Source organism: Talpa europaea (genome assembly GCF_964194135.1).
Source record: "Talpa europaea genome assembly, chromosome: 3".
Lineage (NCBI taxonomy): Eukaryota > Metazoa > Chordata > Mammalia > Eulipotyphla > Talpidae > Talpa > Talpa europaea.
The window spans coordinates 115,458,123-115,472,374 of record NC_140069.1 but is presented as its reverse complement, the minus strand read 5'-3'; the positions used below and the strand labels follow the sequence as shown (position 1 = coordinate 115,472,374).

Below are 14,252 nucleotides of genomic sequence, written 5' to 3'. Positions count from 1 at the left end.
TTCCCCCTGAACATTTACTTGTTTTGTGAAATTTCAGTAAGAGCACATTCTAAATTGTACTAAAATAGAAGAAACACAAGTAGGAGAGTTAGCTATTAATATTAGCTAAATACATAGTTTTTAAAATTTAAATTTTAAAATTTTAAATTTTAAAATTTAAAACACTATTTGTATGGAAAACGTAATTAGTGTGTAACAAGAGCAGTGGTTCCCACGTTATGTTGTTGTCATAAACCAGAAAGAACTATATGATTTACTGTTTGCTGTATAGAGTTTAATTTTAATTAAATAATATATATCATTGTGTAGTGTTAATTTTGAGGTCTAGAATGCCCCAGCTTGCCTCTGAGTCACATTTTATGTGACAGCTGTAGTTTAAGATTCAGTGACTAGAATAATTTAATTCTGTAACCTAGATACCAAGTATATTGTCTCACTACTTCATATCTGTATTTTACAATATAAGAGGAAGTCTTGTATTTCTGTTTTAGAGGCAAATCTTTCCTGGTAGGTCAGTGAGGAAAATTTGACCTGAAATTTTTCATGATGGCAGGAGAGGGAACCCAGCCTACTTTTTCATGTTACACCTGATATGGCTTTCATGTAGGTAATTTATATATTTTCTGTTTTCTTGTTACTCTTCTTTGTATGCTTTTGTGACTGTTGTTACTATACTATTTTGTTACTCTATAGATATTACTCTATACTTCTTTATAAAATTTTATGTATGATAATAGCAGCTACATTTGTCAGTTGCCTATAACTGAACATGATTATTGGAAATAAAGTGTATGTTGCCTTTAATTACTTTTTTTTAAGATTTATTTATTTATGCATGCAAGAACTGGGGTACAGGCCAGAGGTGTGGAGGGCCAGAGGTGTGGAGGGTGAGAGGATTCACCATAGATGGAGTGGGGAACAGAATAGGTGGAATGAGTGAAATTCACTGTTGAGGGGAGCAGTGGCTGAGGCAGGAGAGGTCTGCTGCACCACGTGGGTCAGCTCCCTGGCCGGGGATCGAACTCATACTGTAGTGGCTGCCAACAGCTTGATAGCACTGCGTCTTTAACCTCTGTGCCACCAGGGACGCCCTGTTGCCTTTAATTTTTACACAAACTCTAAACCATAAGTGTTACTATCTTTTATAGACAAGAATACTGAGGCAGAAAACAGTTATGTAGTTTGTTTTGTGTCAGTTGGTCATTTAATGACAGTGGAGGAATTTGAACTTAAATATTTCTAACCCAAAGCTTGACCTGTTTTCTACTGTATTACTATACAGTTAAGGTTTCTTAATCCCCAGCTGTAATCTTTTGTGTTTTCAAAATTGCATTCATTTTTTTGTTTGTTTGTTTTTGGTTTTGATTGAGAATGTTAGACAAAGCAATCAGTGTATTCTTGAAGAGAGATTATTATTGCACAGTTTGGACTTCCTCATAGTATCTTCAGGAAGAAACATTTTTTGCTTTACTATACAAAACACAGGATGTTATTACTATATGAGTCATTGGACTAAGTTTTACCCTTTTTTAAAAAAAATATTTATGCATACATGAGCTGCGGTGCAGGACAGAGGTGCAGGGGGTGAAAGGATTCACCGGAGACAGAGGTGGAGAGAACAGGCAGAATGACTGAAACACACTGCTGAGGGGAGCAGCGGGCAAGACAGGAGAGGTCTGCTGCTCCATGTGGGACACTTCCCTGGCTGGGTATCAAACTTCTACTGCAGTGGCTGTGGATAGCTTCATAGTGCTGTGACTTAATCCCTTGTGCCACCAGGGAGGCCCCTTAAGTTTTACCCTTTATTTAAAAAAAATTGAAATAGACTCAAGGAATACTGGAAATGAAGAGGTCTTCAAAGATCAGTTAGTGTAAGCCCTTAACTTTATAATGAGTTTTTTTATATTAATTAATTAATTTATTTTATTTTTAAACAATATTTGCTTCCCCCCACCCCCTCAGACTGAGTCCTCATAGAATTTCCTTCCCCAAGGCACCATCACCACAATCTCCTGTGCTCCTCCCTTCCTCCCTCTGATCCCTCTCCCTCTTGCTCCCCTGCAGTATGTCTCTGATTTATAATTGCCTGTTTTTGCTTTGTTGTGTTTTGTACTGTTATTTTTTTTTATAATAACGAGTTTATAATAAAGTGCAAATCCCTGATTTTATAAATACAAGCAGCAGAAACTCCAGAAGTTCCCCTAGTTCATCAGTTCTTAGTTGACTGGATATGTTCAGGTCTTTCAAATCTTAAGGTTCTTAACATGTATCAGTTTTTACAGTTATGTCCATAAGGACCATTCATCCTTTTAGCAGTTTACCTCCATGTGGATGGGCAAACAGCTCTAGAGAAGAAGGAAATACCATCTGTCTCATGCCTGCCAGATCTCAGCCATCTCTTAAATAGGAAGGGTTTTTTCTTTTCCTTTCAAGTTTTTAATACTGTTTTTACATTATTCCTTCCCCTATAGATGATTATATCTGTTGAGGAAGATTTGGTGCAGCAGAGCTAGAAGTAATGCTTATATATACAGATTGTAAGTTAAGAGCTATTATTAGCTAAATACCATAAAACATTAGTGCTCCAAATAATTTTCATCTTTATTGGTTTTCTTTTCTAAAAGTGGGCATAAGAGCTTTTAACTAGAAACCAGAGGACCTGCTTAAGTGTTTTCCTAGTCATCCCACTTAATCTTGGCCCCTTTGACAATCATTTAAATGCTCTGTACCCCAGCTTTTTCCTCTGTAAAATGAGGAAAGTATGTGAGATAGACTCTAAGTTGTTTCCTATGAAAAATCTAATTCTGTGGAAATTTTTCTGGCTACAGCCCCACTCCACTACCTTAACTATTCTTTCCTTGTATACCTCCAGTATTTTCTGTTGAGTGTTATAAGAACATTTACTTTACTGTATTACATCATGATTTCTCTAATTTGTTCTCTCCTTTTTTTTTTTATAGGAATTCATCAAGCATTTATTTCCAGTCTGGTGTGTGCTTGGCACCGTAGGGAAGTGAAAAGAGGAAAGCTGTTTATACTTTTTACCTTTAGAGAATTTGTAACTTACTTGGAGAAATAATTAGCTGTAATATAAGAGACTCCTTTTTGTTGCTCATCTTGTTTCCTTTTTGTTTTTGCTTTTTTTTGTCTTCTGTTAATATTGACCCTTCAGATGCTTATCACTAGTAATTTGCTTCTATTTACTTCAACCCTTTTATTCTTTTGCCCCCTTAGAAACCTTATTCATATTGAGCATTGATTATGTGTAGAACAATATTCTAGGTTCCATAGAAGATTACAAAGATGAATAAGATATAACTACAGGGCTTCCCTGGTGTTGCGAGGCTTACCTCTCAGCACTGTGACGCTATCTGCAGCACGAGTTCGATCCCCAGCCAGGGAGCTACCCACATGGCACAGCAGATCTCTCCTGTCTAGCCAGCTGCTCCCCTGAGCAGTGTATTTCAGTCGATCCGCTTGTTCTGTTCCCCACTCTGTCTCTGGTGAATATTCTCACACACCCCCACTCCTGCACCTCTGGCCTGCACCCCGTTTCTTGTATGCATAAATAAGTAAATCTTTAAAAAAAGATGTAACTACAAAAGAGCTTACAATCCAGTAGGGGGGATAGCACAGCTTCAAGGAATCATAATCCAAACCCTTAGATAGGGAGGAGAATAGGATCATTTCTAGTTGTAGGGATCAAGGAGTCCTTACTGAAAGAAAAGCAGATTTGGATAAGATTCTGAGCAGTGAGGAATCAGGTAGTTTGTGCAATTTCACTGATATTTAGGGAGAAGTTTTGAGGAAGAGCTCTAAAATGTCTTCAATAGCAAGGACCAGGAAAAAAAAATGAACTTGACAATCTGATTACCTTGTTTGGGGAGGGGATATGGTCTCTTTTTCCATGAACTAGATGTGTATTCCTTTTTCTTTTTATTGTAGCCTTGATCTTTTACCTCCTTTTACATTCTTGCCATTTTTGTAATGTCACTCACTTTCTGTTCTGTCAGCCCACTTAAATTCTGTATCATTTCTCTTTTTCTCCTTCTTTCTATTGTTTTCAGATCTGTTTCTTTTTTTTTTTTTTTTGACTTTTAGACTTTACCTTGAGTATCCACTTGGTTGAACTCTTTTTTTTTTTTTCAATTATTATTTTTTTTTTAAATTTTATTGTTATATTCCCCATACAATTGCAGCCCCCCCATTCTGACCCCAATCCCTCCCTTCCCGCCCCCGCCCCCCTAAAAGTGTCTCTGGTTCATAGTTTTTTGTTGATTTTGATTTTCACTTTCTTATATTCATTTTCCTGGTCCCTTATTTAAGTTTTCTAGATTCCTGCTATGAGTGAGACCATCCGGTATTTTTCTTTTTCTTTTTGGCTTATTTCGCTGAGCATGATCCCTTCCAGCGCCATCCATGTTGCTGCAAATTGCATGTGTTTATCTTTTTTGAATGCTGAGTAATATTCCATGGTATATATGTACCACATCTTCTTGATCCAGTCATCTATTTTTGGGCATTTGGGTTGTTTCCAAAGCTTAGCTATTGTAAACAGTGCTGCTATAAACATAGGGGTGCAGGTGTTGTTTGGAATTGATGTTTCTGTGTCCTTTGGGTAAATACCTAGGAGTGGAATTGCTGGATCATATGGAAACTCTATGTTTAGTAGGTCCAGAAATCTCCACACAGCTTTCCACAGTGGTTGGACCAGTTTGCACTCCCACCAACAGTGCAGAAGAGTTCCTTTTTCTCCACACCCTCGCCAACATTTGTTGTTGCTAGTTTTTTTAATATGTGCCATTCTCACTGGTGTAAGATGGTATCTCATGGTAGTTTTGATTTGCATTTCCCTGATGACAAGTGATGTTGAACATTTTTTCATATGCCTGTTGGCCATTTGCATTTCCTCTTCAGAGAAGTTTCTTTTTAGCTCTTCTGCCCATTTTTTGACTGGATTATTTTCTTTGTTGTTGTTGAGTCTCATCAGCTCTTTGCAGATTTTGTGATCAGTCCTTTATCATTAGTGTTGGGTGCAAAAATGTTCTCCCAGTTGGTGGGGTTTCTCTTTGTTTTTGTTATTGTCTCTTTTGCTGTGCAAAAGCTCTTTAATTTGATGTAGTCCCAGCTGTTTATCTTTGCCTTCACTATCACTGCTTTGGGTGATGTGTCTGTAAAGATGTCTTTGATGTGCAAATCACGTAGTGTTTCGCCTATATTTCCTTCTATATATTTTATGGTTTCAGGTCTTATGTCTAGTTCTTTAATCCATTTTGAGTTGATTTTTGTGTATGGTGTGAGGTAGTGGTCAAGCTTCATTCTTTTGCATGTAGCGACCCAGTTTTCCCAGCACCATTTATTGAACAAACTTTCTTTGCTCCAATGCATATTCTTTGCTCCTTTGTCAAAGATTAGTTGACCATAAATCTGTGGGTTTATTTCTGGATTTTCTATTCGATTCCATTGGTCTGTATGTCTGTTCTTGTTCCAATACCATGCAGTTTTGATGATTATGGCTTTGTAGTATAGTTTGAAGTCTGGGAGTGTGATGCCTCCATTCCCTTCTTTTTTTTTTCAGGAGAGCTTTGGCTATTCGGGGTTTTTTGTGATTCCATATGAATTTCATCAATAATTGTTCTATTTCTTTGAAGAATGACATTGAAATTTTGATTGGAATAGCATTGAATCTGTATATTGCTTTTGGAAGGATGGCCATTTTAATAATGTTTATTCTTCCAATCCATGAGCAGGGGATGTCTCTCCATTTCTTTGTGTCTTCTTCTATTTCTTTTAACAGTGTTTTATAGTTTTCTTTGTATAGGTCCTTTACCTCTTTTGTTAGATTTATTCCCAAATATTTGATTTTTTTTGTTTCAATAACAAAAGGGATGGTTTTTTTGATTTCTTCTTCTTCAGATTTATTGTTTGTGTATAGGAAGGCTACTGACTTTTGCGTGTTGATTTTGTATCCTGCCACTTTACTGAACTGATTGATGAGTTGAATTAGCTTTTCTGTGGAGTTTTTGGGGTTCTCTATGTATAATATCATATCGTCTGCAAATAGTGATAGTTTGACTTCTTCTTTTCCTAATTGGATTCCTTGGATGTCTTTCTCTTGTCTTATTGCCCTGGCTAGGACTTCCAGTATTATATTGAAAAGCAGTGGTGAGAGTGGACATCCTTGTCTTGTTCCAGATCTTAATGGAATTGCTTTCAGCTTTTCACCATTGAGAATGATACTGGCTGTTGGCTTGTCATAGATGGCCTTTATGATGTTGAGGTATGTTCCTTGTATCCCAAGAATTTCAAGGGCTTTTATCATGAATGGGTGTTGCACTTTGTCGAAAGCGCTCTCAGCATCTGTTGATATTATCATATGGTTTTTATATTTCTTTTTGTTGATGTGTTGGATAACGTTGATTGATTTTCGGATGTTAAACCATCCTTGTGTCCCTGGAATGAATCCTACTTGGTCGTGGTGAATTATCTTATGGATACATTGTTGGATTCTGATGGCTAAAATTTTATTGAGGATTTTTGCATCAGTGTTCATTAAGGAGATTGGCCTGTAGTTTTCCTTTTTTGTGTTGTCCTTGTTTGGTTTTGATATTAGTGTAATGTTGGCTTCATAGAACGTGTTTGGTATTGTCCCTTCCTTCTCAATTTTTTGGAAGAGTTTGTGAAGGATAGGCACTAATTCGTCTCTGAATGTTTGGTAGAATTCATTTGTAAATCCATCAGGTCCTGGGCTTTTGTTTTTGGGGAGGTTTTTGATTACCATTTTAATTTCGCTAATTGTAATTGGTCTGTTTAGGTGTTCTATTTCTTCTTTATCTAGCTTTGGGTGATTGTAGAGTTGTAGGAATTTGTCCATCTCCTCTAGATTGTTAAACTGTTTCCATATAACTGTTCATAGTAGTTACTGATTATTCTTTTGATTTCTGCTGTGTCCGTTGTGATTTCTCCTCTTTCATTGATGATCCTGTTTATTTGTGCTTTCTCCCTTTTTTCCTTTGTGAGCCTGGCTAGGGGTTTGTCTATTTTATTGATTTTTTTCAAAGAACCAGCTCTTGGTTTCATTGATCTTTTGGATTGTTTTTTTAGTTTCAATTTCATTTATTTCTGCTTTGGTTTTTATTATTTCTTTTCTTCTACTGGTTTTGGGTTTTTTTTTGTTGTTCTTTTTCTAGATCTTTGAGCTTCGAGATTAGGTTGTTTCTTTGCGTTCTTTCTTGTTTCTTGATGTGAGCTTCTATTGCTATATATTTTCCTCTTATTACTGCTTTTGCTGCATCCCACACATTTAGGATATTGGTGTCCTCCTTGTCATTCAATTCAAAAAATTTTTTAATTTCTTCTTTGATCTCCTCATTAGTCCAGTGGTCTTCCAGTAGTGTGGTTTTTAATCTCCATGAGGTAGGAAAGTTCCTTGCCTTCTTTTTATGGTTTATTTCTAGTTTGATGCCTTCATGGTCAGAAAAGATGGTTGGTATGATTTCAATCTTGGTGTATCTGTTGATGTTTGTCTTGTGCCCCAGTATGTGATCGATCCTGGAGAATGATCCGTGTGCGCTTGAGAAAAATGTGTACTCTGTTTTTTTGGGGTTTAGTGTTCTATAGATGTCTGTTAAGCCCAATTGCTCTAGGTCCTTATTTAGAGCTTTGGTTTCTTTCCTTATTTTTTCTCTTGTTGATCTATCCATTGTTGATAGTGGTGTGTTGAAGTCTCCCACTACGTATGTGTTTTGTCTGATGTCTGTTTTCAGAGAGGACAACAGTTGTCTGATATATTTTGGTGCTCCTTCGTTTGGTGAGTATATGTTAATGAGTGTTATTTCTTCTTGAAGTATTGTCCCCTTGATCATAATGTAGTGACCATTGGGGTCTCTTTTTATCTTTTTGAGTTTGAAATCTGTTTTATCTGATATAAGTATAGCTGTTCCTGCTTTCTTTTTTGGTGCATTTGCTTGTAGGGTTGTTTTCCATCCTTTAACTTTGAGCCTATTTTTATCTTTTGTAGCTAAATGTGTTTCCTGGAGACAGCAAAAGGTTGGGTTTTGTTTCTTAATCCAGGCTGCAACTCTGTGTCTTTTTATTGAAGAGTTTAGTCCATTTACATTTAGAGTTAATATTGATATGTTAACATCTGTATTTGCCATTGTGTTTGTCTTTCCTTTGATTTTATTTATTCTTTTAATAACTTTTTTTTTTTTTTTTTTGGCCTTCTTTCATTGTTATTAGTCCCTCTGAGGTTCTGGCTTTAGGACTCCTTGTAGTATTTTTTGGAGTGGGGGTTTAGTTGCAATGAAATTCCGGAGTTTCTGTTTGTCTGGGAAGGTCCATATTCTTTCTTCAAAGAGGAAGGAGAGCTTTGCGTGATAGAGTATTCTTGGTTGGCATCTGTTTTCTTGGAGTCTGTTGACTATGTCCCTCCACTCTCTCCTTGCCCGTAATGTTTCTTCGGAGAAGTCTGATGTCAGCCTGATTGGTTTTCCTTTGAATGTTATCTGTTTCTTCCCTCTTGCCAGCTTCATTATTTTTTTCTTGTCCTGGATTCTTGGGAGCTTTACTATTATGTGTCTTGCTGTATTTTTCCTTTCGTCGTGGAAGTTTGGTGTTCTTCTTGCTTCTTGTATATCAATTTTCAGCTCCTTCTTCACATTTGGGAAGTTCTCTTCAATTATCTCTTTGAATATTTTCTCTGTTCCTACATCTCTCTCCTCTCCTTCTGGTATTCCTATAACTCTTATATTTCCTTTCCTCATGGAGTCAGATAGTTCCCGAAGTCGTTCCTTGTTCTTTTTCCTTCGTACTTCTCTTTCCTTTTCTGTTTTGGTTCTTTTTATTTCTGTGTCTTCAAGATTACTTATTCGTTCTTCCATTTCATCTATTCTGCTTTCATTGCTTTTCCCAGAATTCTTTAGTTCTTCCATTAATTCTTTGATCTCCTGCATTTCTTTTACTTCCCTCTTTAGGGACTCAATTTCTTTCTTCTGACCATTGTTTTCCCTCTCTAGGGACTCAATTGCATTCTTCTGATCGTTGATTATTTTTCCCTTATCATTGTTTTCCTTTATGACTTCTGTCAGTTTTTTAATCACGGCAATTTTAAATTCTCTTTCTGGAAGGCTCAGAAATTCTTCCAAGTTATTGTCATTGCAATCTGGGGGCTGGTTTTCTTTTTGTGGTGTGCTTTTTCTCTGGAGAGTTGCTAGGTTGCGTGTGGTTCTTCTCCTCCCTACTGTCTGTTTTCTAATTTGCCGTATGCGTTGGGACACTGTGTTGTTGGGACTGGCCGGCATCTTGGGTGGGCTTCTCTGCTCCCCTCTGGTTCCTCCAGGAGTCATCTGTCAGTTTCAAGCAGTCTTTACTGGAGAAAGGTCCCTGTTCTAAAATGCCGATGTGGGGACACACTCCCCTGTGCTCCTGGTCTGCCCCGGCGGTGGGTTCCTGCTCCCCCTCTGGGCTTGGACTGCAGGCCAGAGGGGGTCTGGCGTGGGCGAACTTTCCCCGCTCACCTCTGGCTCCTGAGGAAGCCTTCTGCAGGTAGTCTTTACTGAAGAAATGTCCCTGTTCTAAAATGGTGATGTGGGACACACTCCCTGCGCGTCCAGTCTCAGGCACACTCTTCTGCGCGCCTGGTCTGCCCGGCTGTGGGTGCTCGCTCTCCCTGTGGGCTCAGACTACTTGTTCGGAAGGGGCCCGGTGTGGGCTAACTCCCCAGCTGGCCACTAGCTCCTTCAGGAGCCTCTGCTGGCTTCAAGTTGCTAGGTGGCGCCAGAGATCTCCCCTAGAGCCCTTGGGGAGCTGATTTTCCACCCCGTGGGACAGGGAGCAGAGCGGGGATGGTAGGGTACACCTCAACGGCTTTGGGGTGCTGTGTCTGCCTTGTGCCCCACCGTCGTGGGGAACCCACGCCCCTAATTTCGTGCCCCGGGTCTCAGTTCCAAAGCCCTCAGTTCCAGGTCGCGGGCTGTAGCCCAGATCAGTGGCGCGGGAATGGCGCCTTTTGAATCCCGCTCCCCTGCCTGGGCGCCTTGTTCCTGCTCACTCAGGGAGGGCCTCCGCGGTCTCCCCGCAAGCCTAGGTCGCAGGCGCGGGGACCTGGGCAGCTGTGATCTGATCTGGATCAGCGCACTGCTTTCTGAGCAAGCTTACTGGGTGGCTGGGGCTGTGTGCTGGTGCTGGTCTCCTCCTGGGGGGCGGGGCTCTCTTTAATGGAGCCTGGAGCTCACCTCCTTGGCGGATCCTGCAGGGTTCTCCACAGCTCCCGTTCACGGGGTGTGGTGGCTGAAATAGTTCCTTTCCACTCACAGTCCCACTTGCTGCGTCAGTTTTTCTTGTTGGCCGTTTTGGTTTGTTGTTTCCCTCCTCTCTGCAGGTCAGAGAGTGCCGACTTTGTGGGCGGGGGAGGGGAGCAGGGTTCTGTGCTTCCCTCCCTTCTGGTCCTCTTTTCTCAGATCTGTTTCTAGCCTTACTTAGTCCTGACTAAGGGAGGAGATAAGTGGTATTGTACAGAACATGGGCTGCATTATTATAGTGAATTATGGCACATAAAGCAGGCAAAACTGATAACTTGAAATCTGTTTGAGGTTTGTTCTCCAAGAATATATTGTGACTGAAATCATTAGCATGGAATTTTAACATTTAAGAACCTCCAGGTAGATTTTTATGACACTAATCTAAAAAGTACAATGAACCTATATATGAAGAGCCTTCTGTATACCAAAAATTTGGTTTATTCTGTGAACCTTCTTTATACCAAAAATTTGGTTTACTATGTTTTATTAAGAATAATTAGTATATATCACTGCATGTTTTTAAGGTATACAATATAATGATTTGATTTACATACATTATGAATTTTTAATCATAATAAGCCTAGTAAATATCTATCATCTCATATAGGTAAAAAGGGGGAAAAGAGAATATAATTTTTCTCCTGGTAATGAGAACTCCCAGGAACTGTTGATGTTCTTTTTCTTGAAAGCTATTAAATCTAACAAATAGTGTATGTATGTCTACTATATTCAGAATACATATATAATTGTATCTTTTTTTCTTTTATTTTGTTCTTTTTGTCAATTATAACATAACCTGAGATAATCTGTATAAAGTGAGATTGAAATGCACTTGAACAATTTCAGTGGAGACATTTGGAAAAGTAAGATTATTTTTGTGTGCATTTTTAAAAATTTATTTATGCATACAAAGCTGGGGCACAGCCTACAGATGCGGGACATGAGAGGATTCACCAGAGACAGAGTGGGGAACAGAACAGGCAGACTGACAGAAGCACAGTGCTGAGGGGAGCAGCAGGCGAGTCAGGAGAGGTCTGCATCGCCATGTGGGTTGCTCCCTGGCCTGCTGGGATCAAACTGGAGCTGCAGAGGCTTTGGATTGCCTCATAGTGCAGTGCTTATTAACCCCTTGCACCACCAGGAAGGCCCTTGTGTACTTATTTTGAAGTGTTTTTTTGCCCCTTGACTCTTTCCTTCTAATATTCCTTATGTGATTCTAAATCATTAAAAAAAATTGAACGGTTATTCTTTCATAAAAGAGATTTAGGTTAACAACTTAATTACACAAGTAATACATAAATATAAAGCTCTTTCTCTTGACATTTCAAATAACTTAGAAGTGCATGAAATAAAACCAAGAGTACACTCTGTTATCATTCCATAACTTTTTCTATACATTTACCTATATACATGTGTGCACATACTCACAGAAAAGAATATATATCTTATTTTGCAAAACCTAAGTATATGCTATTTGCATTTTTCTGTAACTTGTTCTTTTTTACTTAATAGTGTATTTTGGAGCTCTGTCCATTATATAGTGTCAAGTTTTTACACACATGTATATACACCATGTGTGTTTGGATGTATTACTTTTAATTATTTTTTGCATTTATAAATTTATATAAGTATAAATTTTAGTAAGCTTTTAGTTTTTAGAATAGTTTTAGATTGCAGAAAAGTAGCAAAGTTAGTACAGAGTTTTCATACATGATTATAGTAGTTTGACCTTTCCTGGCTTCCATAAATCTGAGACCTGATCCTACAGCTGCTGAGTCAGGGGGTGTGGCTTGGAGGAGTCAAGCTTGTGGTATGAATGCTTGGGAGGGGGTACAAGCTTGTGTTTGTGGCACAGCCTATAGCCCTCCTTTCTGGGGTTCCGGGCTCAAGACTGCAGTCTCTGCATTCTCAGTGAACCTCAAAAGGTTGCTACCAGACCTAAGTGATGGGAGGTGGGGGTGGGCAGGTGGAGGGGAGTGCAGCCCAGCACACCCTCATCTTTTATAACGGAGATCTGACTTCCTTAGGTTCACCCCGGCTCCTCCTAAAGTATTTACCCTCAGTCAAGGGTGTGTGTTTTCACAGTTCAGCTTTCCCCTCCCCGGGTTGGCAGCTTAGATGGCAGTGCTACCCTTTGTTTGGCAATCCCCCTGTCACCCCAGCCACAGCCTCCAAGCATTTCTCTCCACTAAGCTCTTGTTTAGTGAAGCATGGATCTCTGTGTACCTTCTGGCACAGTCTGCCTTCTCTCCAATGTCCAAGAGGTGTTCTGGTTTCACTCCAAGCCAAGACTCTCTTGTTGCAGGGCTCCACTAGTTAACCCAGATGATCCACTGTGAAACAAAAGAAGGAACCTCCAACTTCATCTGAGAGCTGCTCTCTATTATCAGTACAGAAAAGCACTAATTCAATAGCTGAAAATAATATTCCTATTTGTATATGCAGTTTTTATTATCAACTGTAAGTTTTGAAATGTTTTAGGTATATGGATTTAATTTGTAAATTATGGCCTGAGTTGTTCTTTATGGTAGCCACTAGTCTTACATGGCTGTTGAGCAGTTAAAGTGGAGCTACTCTGAATTGGTATGTGTCATAGTGTAAAACATACAGTGGAATTTGAAATCTTATTATGAAAAAAAGTAAAATATTTCAATGGTAATTTTCTTAGCATTCAATTTTAAAATGCTTCAGATATATTACTTAAATAAAATTGATTAAAATTAATTTCATACTTATGTTGTCATGTGACTACTACATTTCAATTTGTGTATTGATAAGCATTGTATTTATTTGCAGCGCTGATATAGACAATAATATAATCATTAGGTGTTTAGGACTTCAATTAAGATAGTGCATGGAAAGTTGAGGAATTTTAAGAGATCATATAGTAATCATACACACTTACTAATTTCTGTTATAGATTATTTTACATTTTTTGTGTGCTTCCATGATGGTTTTGTAATCAAGTACACTCATTGATGGCAAATTTTCTTCTATATCTGGTCTTTTGCTGCATACATAGGAACTTGACTGAGAATAGTACGTCAGATAATCTTATAAACACAAAATATGACACTTTTGAGTACCTATCAGTGACTCCTTGAGTTTTTTATACCCCTTATTTAATACCAAAAGCTAGTCAGATCAGTCATATCCTTTTTTAAAGGTCCATGCATATGGAACTAATCTATTGGCTAGTCTTTTCATCTACCAAGTTCTGACTGTTATTTTATATCTTCATTTAGCGTATATAGTAAATTATGAGAATGGCATCAATCATGGTTATACCAATTACAAAACTTAGATTAATTTTTCAGATATTGATGCCCTTTCCACCTATGCCCAATTTCAAAGATAGCACTTTTCCACTGTAGTTAACTATCTTGATTAAAGTTGGCCACTTCGGGCCTCCCTGGTGGTGCAAGGGTTTAAGACACAACCTATGAAGCTATCCACAGCCACTGCAGTATGAGTTCAATCCCCGGCCAGGGAGCAACCTACATGGTGCAGCAGACCTCTCCTGACTTGCCCTCTGCTCCCCTCAGCAGTGTATTTCAGTAGATCAGTTTATGATCTGCCTGTTCTGTTCCCTACTCTGTCTCTGATGAATCCTTTCACCCCCCCCCCCCCCACAATTCTGGCCTGTATTCCAGTTCTTGTATAATAAATAAATAAACCTTTAAAAAAAAAATAAAGTTGGCCACTTACTTGGAGTGATTTGAAGGTTGTCTTTTGTGGCTGACATGAAATGAAGAATAATCTTTAGAAGGAAATGTAGAATGATAAATTTTGACAGTTTATAACGTGTGTTATTTATTCCATGTTCATTATATGAAAGGAAATTTAGAAATATATCCCAAAACCCAAGAGGAAGAATAAGAAAGATGTTTGCTCTTCTAATTTTCTGAGTGTATTGTAATTCTGGAAGTTGCACTGTTGTTCATGGGAAAA

General features: G+C 38.5%; 1 protein-coding gene across 1 annotated transcript in view; it reads left to right on the top strand.

Annotated features, from left to right (window-relative positions):
- Positions 1-14,252, top strand: part of RSBN1L (round spermatid basic protein 1 like) — a gene marked incomplete at both ends in the record, with an annotated part of 54,969 nt that overhangs the window by 14,947 nt on the left and 25,770 nt on the right. The gene's annotated exons all lie outside the window — the stretch shown is intronic.